At 39.5% G+C, this 9499-nt stretch overlaps 1 long non-coding RNA gene across 1 annotated transcript; it reads left to right on the top strand.

Moving 5' to 3' along the window:
* Positions 1-4309: 4309 nt before the first annotated feature.
* On the top strand, positions 4310-9022 carry LOC134220175 (uncharacterized). The gene is made up of 2 exons (XR_009981793.1): positions 4310-4412; positions 8308-9022. It is a non-coding gene; the product is annotated as an uncharacterized LOC134220175 (long non-coding RNA).
* The last annotated feature ends 477 nt before the right edge of the window (positions 9023-9499 follow it).

The raw sequence follows: 9499 nt of genomic DNA, 5'->3' as shown, positions 1-9499 counted from the left end.
ACGCTAGACCTTCTCAAATTTATTATAAGGGCCCTAGAATTATTAATAGTCGATAACTGGTTTGTGTGCACGTGAATGTGTTGTTCTTGGCAAGATGTTTTTTGACCAGACAACCGTGTGAATGGAAGGAGTGAAAGAAAATTGTATGAAAGGTGGGGGAATGAATGATTTTTTCTTTAATCTCGAATTTCACTTCGATGATGACTAAATAAAATGAAGAGGTTTCTAGAATACTTATTTCTCTCTTCTTAGCTTAAGTTAAATTTACAATAAAAGTATCAACAAGTAAACAAAAGCTTAATATTTCTAAAGATTTGATTTCGAGAGGTTGGAGCTGTTTTTTTCTGACGAACCCTTCTGCCGGAAGGCCATGATTCAACCCCGGTGATGCATGTTATTTTGATTCATTTCATTCACTAGCTGAGCAGCCAGACTCTATGGTTAAGAGTTGAGTGATCTGATGGAAAAGAGTTCCTCTCATAAGAACGGACAAATCATTCCATTAAATCTAGTCAACTCGTAACCAAAAGAGAGCTGCAACAGCGAGAACTCCTGACCAAGACCCATTCCTTTCGTAGCCAGACTCTATAATTAAACGGTTTGTGATCTGGTGGAAAAGAGCTCCTCTCATCTTGGTGTAGAACCTACTTGGTGTAGAACCCATTATCCTTTCCAATTAAGTAACCCGACTCTATTACGGAATGGTGTGTAATTTCGCGGAAAAGAGTTCCTCTCATAAGAACGGACAAATCATTCCGCCAAATCCCTTCACCCCTCAGTAAAAAGAGAGTTACCGCCTCCCGACTACGTATTCCATTCAGGTAGCCAGACTCTACTGCTGAATGGTTTGTGATTTTGCGGGAAAGAGTTCCTCTCATAAGAACGGACAAATCATTCCGCAAAATCGATTTACCATTCAGTAAAAAGAGAGCTACCATGTCCAAGTACGCCCTTTTTGTTTTTGTGGCCAGACTCTATGATTAAGTGGCCGGTGATTTCGTGGAAAAGAGCCCCTCTCATTCGAACGGACAAATCATTCCACCAAATCAGTTCATCACTCAATCAAAAGAGAGCCACCGGAACAGAAAAGCCTATCTGCTTCCCTGAAAGAAAAAAAATATTAATGTTTTTTTAACCGGAGTGGAGGGTTGTTATTAATATTATAATATAATATAAGACTAGTCGACCCGGCAGACGCTGTCCTGCATAGTAGGCGAAAATGCGCGTTGTGAACTGGCCCATGCAATTTTTCACGATTTACTCAACCCTACTCGTGATTTTTGCATGAGGAAATAGGGGGAATGACGGCTTTGGCAGGTTTTGTTCTATTATTGGCAGCGGTTTTTATGACTGACTGGGCTCAAATTTGGCCTAAATATGCTTTGCATATCAAAGAATATTGTGGCCAAATTTCATAAAATTTGGTCGACAAAAACCCCCCTGCCAATAATAGAACAAAACCTGCCAAAGCCGTCTTCCCCCCTATCATATAAACCCGTCCGAAACGTTAATGAACATATCTGCTGAAGGAATGACGAAAATCCATCCAGCCGTTTTCGAGTTATGCGGATACGAACACAGACCATTTCATTTTTATTATATAGATAATAATAAAATTTAAATTGTTAGAAATACTTTTTCTGGGGGACTCTTTTGTCTCACCCTCAGACCTCAGGGTCATTTTTCCGGAAGCTCTTCGGGAGAAATTGGGCGGATGAGCGGAAAGATTTCCCTAATACAAAAACAATGGAAATGATCTATAAAATGATGGGCGACTAATATTCACGTAGTTTAAATTACATTTTATATTCAAATTAAATCATATTACTGAATTGAATCATATCGTTTCATAGGGAAGGGAAATTATGGAATCGATCACATACCGTTTACCACTTCTTGGTGACGATGCTCGGGATGGCGCAGGATTGATCCCGACGGTGGTAGGGAGCTTAGACCTTCCCTCATCCTGGATCATGGGTGGGTTGGTCAGCCGGATCTTCGGACACTCCGGCGCTTTGGATGATGGGCTTTCTTGGAATCCGATGGATTCGTGGCTCAGGGCACTCGAGACGCGAGGGATTCGGGTCGGATCGCCGCTAACTTCCTCCGATGACACTGCAACGGGCTTTTTCGGGCGGCGGCAACAGGGCCAAAACGGTTCACTCAATCACAAGCCACGCGTTTTCCGATGGGTGACTGCTTTTGGCGCGGGGCAAGCACGCTCACCAACTGCACTGTTCACCACTTTCGGCCGGGCTAAGTAATGGCGTTGCCCTCCGGCGAATTCGCTTTTTTTTCAAGAACTTCTGCTGCACGCGTCTGTTGACACTTCAGAGCTCCCGTTTCACAGATCACACGTAGGCACACGCGGTTTTTACTGCGGCCACCAAAACGAACTTCGTTTGTCCCTCCAAGAGAGCTGTCGTGGTCCATTCTATTCTAATAGCCAGACTCTATCAATGAGAGTTAAGTGATTTTGCGGAAAAGAGCTCCTCTCGTTGGAACGGAAAAATCAATTCGCCAAATCAATCTAACTCTAATTGCAAAGAGAGCTACTAGGACAGATTTCTTGACTTTGACTACCCTCAATCAAAAAAAAAAAAAAATTTTTTACTCGAGTGGGGGATGAATGTATCCTGCCAAATTGCTTATATTAGAAATTTACCTAAATTTGCTATACATAATAAATTATTCATAAAATTCTGCTTACTATTTACAAAAACTATTACCTACTATTGCTCTAAAATATTAAAACCAAAAATGATATTGAAAGTAATGGACTTAGAATCAAATTAAACTACAAAAAAAAACCTAAAATAAAAAATGGAAAACGACCCTGAGGTCACGATAAGAACAGACAAAAGTCCCCAGCAAAAAGTTTATCTAACAATAACGTTGCTGTCGCTAGTTGTCCTTTGACGCGTGCTTTCCAGCAATTCACAGAACCGGCAGAGGCATGAAAACTTATGATTTAATAAAACACCACCTAGTCTCTCAAGGATCTACTGCGCTGGTACATAATTAGAAAAAAAAAAAGCTTATTCATAAATGACCATTATTAGACGGGTATTTCTCAACGCAAAAGTTTTTGTAGAGGTGTGAGAATACCTCTTTCGAATTTAGTTCAGTTCGGTAAAATGAACGGTCACCCGAGGACTAACTGCGCGAATTGAGAGTAAGAAGAGAGAGCGTAGGTTAAAGGTGATGTAACCGAATAGGAGAAATATAGTGGTTGTATACTTTGGATTGTGAACTGGAAAACAAGTGTTTTAATAAACCTCCCACCGAAATAAGGATTTAACAGTGACGACAAGGATAAAATAGTAATTTTTTTTCAAGAAACTTTACCGCGTGTGTGTGAAAATACGTGATTTTTTTTTAATTGCGTGCAATTTTTAATTCGGACGGCCGTATCACGGAAGTGGGTTTTGCCGTATTTTGTTTCACCTCGTGTTGATTTTTTTCCCGCTTCAGCTTGATTTAAGTCGTTTAAGGTAGTTGATTCGCTGAATCATTTGACCTAACGCGTAGTGCATAGTTTTTCTACTCGCTGAAAAAGTGTGGATAGATATATTTAGAGAACAGCATTTTGTCGAGTACGCCATTGAGTCTTTGTTAGAGACTCTTTTATGTCCGACAGCTTTTGTTTCTCACCATTTTGCGTTTTCCTTTTGTTTCATAGTGAGCACCGATAAACGCCATTGACATCGTCATAGATTGCAAGTTGAGTGCACCGGACTCATGTTGAGCATTTCACCCTAAGTGTCAGAGAGGAAGCGAAGTGAGTGGCTTTCCAGTGAGTGTGCTAGACGACAAGCCGTTTGTTTACAACCGGGTGCAGTGAATGCATAGAAGTGCATCTCGTGAAGTGAAGAGTAGCTGTTGGTGTGGTGTTGCTAGCGAAAGCCTTCCAAAGGAGTTATTTGTTGCTGTTGTTGCTGTCTGCTGTTGGCGTGCCCCGACGAAGGAAGAATTTGCTGCTGCTGTTGCTGTTGGATGAGAGGATCTTGTCTGTGTATTTTGAGTCAACGGTTTGTGGGTTTGAGTTACACTCCAAATAATCTAAACGTTGTTTCCATCTGAATTTTCAGGTACATTTTACGTGCACACGTAGCTGCAAATGCTTCAGAAAAATTCAGGTGAAACTTACGTGTCCGGTGAATTATATCCAAAACTCAGGTAGAACTTACCTGATTTTCACGTAGAATGAAAATTCTATCGAAAAATCAGGTAAAAGTTACGTGAATTTCAGGTGGAAAAAATCTACGTACTTTTTCAGGTGGAAACAACGTGCAGATTTTTTTGGGTGTACCACCGCAGGAAATCGGGCTGTTTTGTTTTTGGTTTGGTTTGGACGGTGCAGTTGCATCGTGCCTAGGGTGTTTGCCCTTATAACAGCCCTGGTATTTCAGGTATGTGATTTTATTTTCATATTTTGCAGTGAGATTTTGATTTTGTGCATTGATAAAAAAAACTATATAGATATTTTTTCTGCATATTTTATTTGTTGTTTTTCTATATCAAGGATGTCTATTAATCCAACGTCTGAGCCGTTCATTACGGGAACGATACCTTTTTCTCAATATCTTGAACAACTGGAATGGTTGTTTGAACACAATAATTATGCCGAAGACAGATATAAAACATCATTTCTTGCCGTTTGCGGTACGGAGGTGTTTTCACAATTGAAGCTTTTGTTCCCGGGACAGAGCTTAAGAGACTTATCTTACAAACAGATTACCGATAGATTAAAGCAACATTATGACAAAAAGGACTCGGATGTTATTCACAGCTATCGTTTTTGGACGCGTAGACAGAAGCAACACGAAAAGGCAGTTGATTTCGTTTTAGATGTAAAACATTTAGCTGAACAGTGCGACTTTGGAGATTTCAAAACAGAGCAATTAGAGACGTTTTGGTAATCGGATTAAATGATCGTAATTTACAGAAGAGGCTTTTCGATGAAGACGATCTAACGGCGGCTAAAGCTGAAAAAGATCATTGTCAACCAAGAGCTTGCTTCAGATAGAACTGAGATTTTAAGCAATGATGATGAAAAAAGTTGGAATAGTAGCTCGTTTAGGTCGTAAAGAAGACCGTGCTTATCGAGAGACAAGATTCAGGAATAGAAGTAGGAGTAATAATCGTCAGTTTAGGAATCGATATGGTGGAAATTACGACGACAAAAGAGACAGCTATTCCGAAAACCGCTTTTTGTGTTCCTACTGTAAGAAGCGAGGTCATACTCGAAAGTATTGCTACCGTCTAAAAAGTAAAAGTCCGCGTAAACCTGAAACTAGTGTAAAGTTTTTGAGTTCTCCAAAGCCTTCTAGTTCCGGTACAGATGGGTTGTTCAAACGCTTAAAAGAAGATTTGGAAACAGATTCTGAAGATGATATGCCGTGTTTGATGATCTCATCTGCAAACAAAATCAGCGAACCTTGTTATGTAGATGCAACGATAGAAAAGCGTAGATTGACCATGGAAATAGATTGTGGATCGGCCGAAAGTGTCATCTCCGAGGAATTGTTTTTGCGAAAGTTAAAAATCTCCCCATGAAGGCCTGCAATAAGCGTTTGGTTGTCATTGATGGGAAAAGCTGAAAGTTGTTGGAAAAGTTCAAGTCCGGGTGCAATTAGGCGACATCCAGAAGGAATTGTACTTGGTGATTTTGCGTTGTGAAAACGATTTCATCCCATTGATGGGGCGTAGCTGGCTGGATGTTTTTTACGTTGGTTGGAGAAGCACTTTTGAGAAACCCATTGCGGCTGTTGACAGGATCAATTCGATAAATGACGACGACGCTATTATTGAGCTGAAAAGTAAGTTTCCATCGGTTTTCGACAAGGATTTATCTAATCCGATAGTAGGTTTTGAAGGAGATTTGGTTTTAAAGGATAACAGACCAATTTTTAGGAGAGCGTATGAAGTTCCGCTTCGTTTACGACAGAAGGTATTAGAGCATTTGGATAATTTAGAAAACAATGGTATTATTACCCCGGTAGAAGCCAGCGAGTGGGCGTCACCAGTTGTAGTAGTGATTAAAAGAACCAAGACATACGTTTAGTAATTGACTGCAAAGTGTCAATCAATAAGGTGATCGTCCCCAATTCATATCCTTTGCCTTTGGCGCAAGACCTTTTTGCTACATTAGCCGGTTCCAAAGTTTTTTGTTCGCTGGATTTGACAGGTGCTTACACACAGCTGCTTCTTTCCAAACGGTCAAGAAAGTTTATGATCATAAACACTATCAAAGGGCTTTATGCCTACAATAGGCTTCCACAGGGGGCCTCGTCAAGCGCGTCAATCTTCCAAAAAGTCATGGATCAGGTGCTTCAAGGATTGGAATATGTGTCGTGCTATCTTGACGACGTTTTAATAGCCGGGAAGGATTACGAAGATTGTAAAAAGAAACTTCACTTAGTTTTGGATCGTTTAGCCAAGGCTAACATCAAGGTGAACTTCGACAAATGTAAGTTTTTTGTAACTGTGCTCCCATATCTCGGACATGTTTTGACTGACAAAGGAATGTTGCCTTGTCCAAATAAAGTTGAAACCATCCGCGAAGCTAAGGCTCCGCAGAATGTTTCTGAGCTTAAAGCCTTTTTGGGCTGGTTACATATTATGCCAAGTTTATACCAAACTTATCCACCCGTATTAAATGTTTATACGCTTTATTAAAAAAAAATACCTGTTTTATTTGGAATCATGAATGTAGTAAAGTTTTTGAAGAATGTAAACATTTTCTATTAAAACCTAACCTTTTAGAATATTTCGATCCAGATAAACCTGTTGTTTTAGTTACTGACGCATCCTCATACGGACTGGGCGGAGTTTTGGCTCATGTAGTTGACGGAGAGGAAAGACCTGTGAGTTTTACTTCGTTTACTTTGAATGAAGCACAACGAAAATATCCTATTTTGCATCTAGAAGCCTTAGCTGTCGTTAGCACTGTAAAAAAATTCCACAAATTTTTGTATGGAAAAAGTTTTACCATCTACACAGACCACAAACCCCTTATTGGAATTTTTGGAAAGGAAGGGAAGAACGCGCTTTCGGTTACACGATTGCAGCGTTACGTAATGGAATTATCCATATATGATTATGAAATCATTTATCGGCAATCTTCTAAAATGGGTAACGCCGATTTTTGTTCCAGGTTTCCTATTGCCCAAGAGGTACCACATGAACTGACTCGTGAATACATTAAAAGTTTGAACTTTACAAATACATTCCCGCTTGACTATAAAGAAGTGGCAAAGGAAACCAGAAAAGACGGGTATTTGATTAAAATACTGGAGTTTTTAAATAAAGGTTGGCCAAAAAGGATTGACAGAAGTTTTTTGGACATTTACTCGCATCATCAGGATTTAGAGGAAGTTGATGGCTGTATCCTGTTTCAGGATAGGGTGATAATCCCTGATGTTATGAAATTGCAAGTTTTGAAAATGCTACACATGAACCACTCTGGAATAAACAAAATTAAACAATTAGCTCGTAAAACAGTCTACTGGTTCGGGATGAACAAAGATATCGAGGAGTTTGTACGTTTGTGTAGGACGTGTAGAGAAACAACAGCGCTTTCTAAAAAGCCGCCTTATTCACCTTGGAAGCGTACAAATAAGCCTTTTAGCAGGATACATGCGGATTTTTCCATTTTGATAAAAAATCTTTCTAGTCGTGGTGGATAGTTTTACAAAGTGGATTGAAATTGAACATATGAAATATGGTACGGATCATAAGAAAGTTATTAAGGTTTTTCTCAATATTTTGCGCGTTTTGGGCTACCAGACGTGTTAGTGACAGACGGGGGCCCTCCTTTCAATTCCGAAATATTCACCAATTTTTTCACGAACCAGGGTATTGTGGTGTTAAAAAGTCCACCGTATCACCCAGAAAGTAATGGGCAGGCTGAACGCATGGTTCGTTTGATAAAGGATGTATTTAAAAAGTTTATGGTAGACCAGGAAATCAGAAAACTAGATACGGAGGAACAGGTTTCACTTTTCTGATAAATTACAGAAATATTTGCCTGGAAGATGATGGTAAATTTCCCTCTGAGCGAATGCTTTCATATAAACCCAAAATTCTGATGGATCTAATTAACCCAAAGAGTAGTTATAAGCATAATTTGACAAAGGTAAATGATGATCGCCATGAACATGATGTTAGTACTGGTACAGGTAAATCCCCTGACCTAACCTTAAAAGCGGAGACCTGATTTATTATAAAAATAATAACCCTACTGATATTCGACAATGGTTGCCAGCAAAGTTTTTGAAACGAATTTCCACGAATATTTCGCAGGTCTCTTTGGTGGGCAGAGTTATTTCGGCACACAAACGCCAGCTTAAGGTTGTGCCAGCCTCTCGCCGAAAGGTCTCCAAGCGTTTTGCCTTTCAAGGAGAGTGCCATTTTGCCAATCGAGGTAGATCGAATGGCATTGGAGGACGATATCGACACGCCAGCGGTTGCGCATAACAGGAAGCGAAGGCGAGACGAAGATTACAGCAGCACTGACGATAGCTGATGATGATGATTTCTACGGTTTTGCGGCCGATTCTTTCATTTTTTCGGGGGAGGATGTCGATCCTTCCAACAATACGAGGCATACGCCGATCAACGAGAATCGACGTTCGAAGAGAAAACGTATTAAAAAGAACAAATCGGATTATGTGTATTACTAGTTCTTTATAGTTTAATAATAATGAAGTTATATCAGAAATTAAGTGTAATTTACGATTAAGCATGTCAGTTTTGCTAGTGCTATCTGAACAATTTCTGTTAAAAAGTATAAATTTGAATTGTCTGAATGCCTATGATTTTCTATCTTAAGGATGAAGGAGTTGTAGAGGTGTGAGAATACCTCTTTCGAATTTAGTTCAGTTCGGTAAAATGAACGGTCACCCGAGGACTAACTGCGCGAATTGAGAGTAAGAAGAGAGAGCGTAGGTTAAAGGTGATGTAACCGAATAGGAGAAATATAGTGGTTGTATACTTTGGATTGTGAACTGGAAAACAAGTGTTTTAATAAACCTCCCACCGAAATAAGGATTTAACAGTTTTCAGGGGAATTCTACCTTATCTTGATTATCCAAAAAAACATGGAATTCTTCTTGGAATTCTATCAAATAATCGCGTGAAGAAGGAATAAAAAATGATGAGCTCATATCAGTGAGATAACATCATAACAATGAAGATACGAGAGAGCATGTGCGCAGAAGTTTAATCATTTTTATTTACAATTAGATTACTGTTTAATTAGTGTGAAGATTAGCAATAATCGGCGCAATTGCACAAGGACTGAGAAATCGTGAGACCATATCAAACAAATTGTCAAGAGACGACTATCCTGGGTGACTAAGCATAAGTTGGCTCTACTAGTCAGTACTAGAACGCCACTAATCATGAGATTAATTGGAGATAACCAACAGGTAGGGTCAAACAATTTTAAGTCTACAATAAACCCTTACGTTATTAGTGTACGACCCCAAAAGCT

Source organism: Armigeres subalbatus, chromosome 3 (assembly GCF_024139115.2).
Source record: "Armigeres subalbatus isolate Guangzhou_Male chromosome 3, GZ_Asu_2, whole genome shotgun sequence".
NCBI classification, from domain to species: Eukaryota; Metazoa; Arthropoda; class Insecta; order Diptera; family Culicidae; genus Armigeres; species Armigeres subalbatus.
This window is presented reverse-complemented; position numbering and strand designations above follow the sequence as displayed.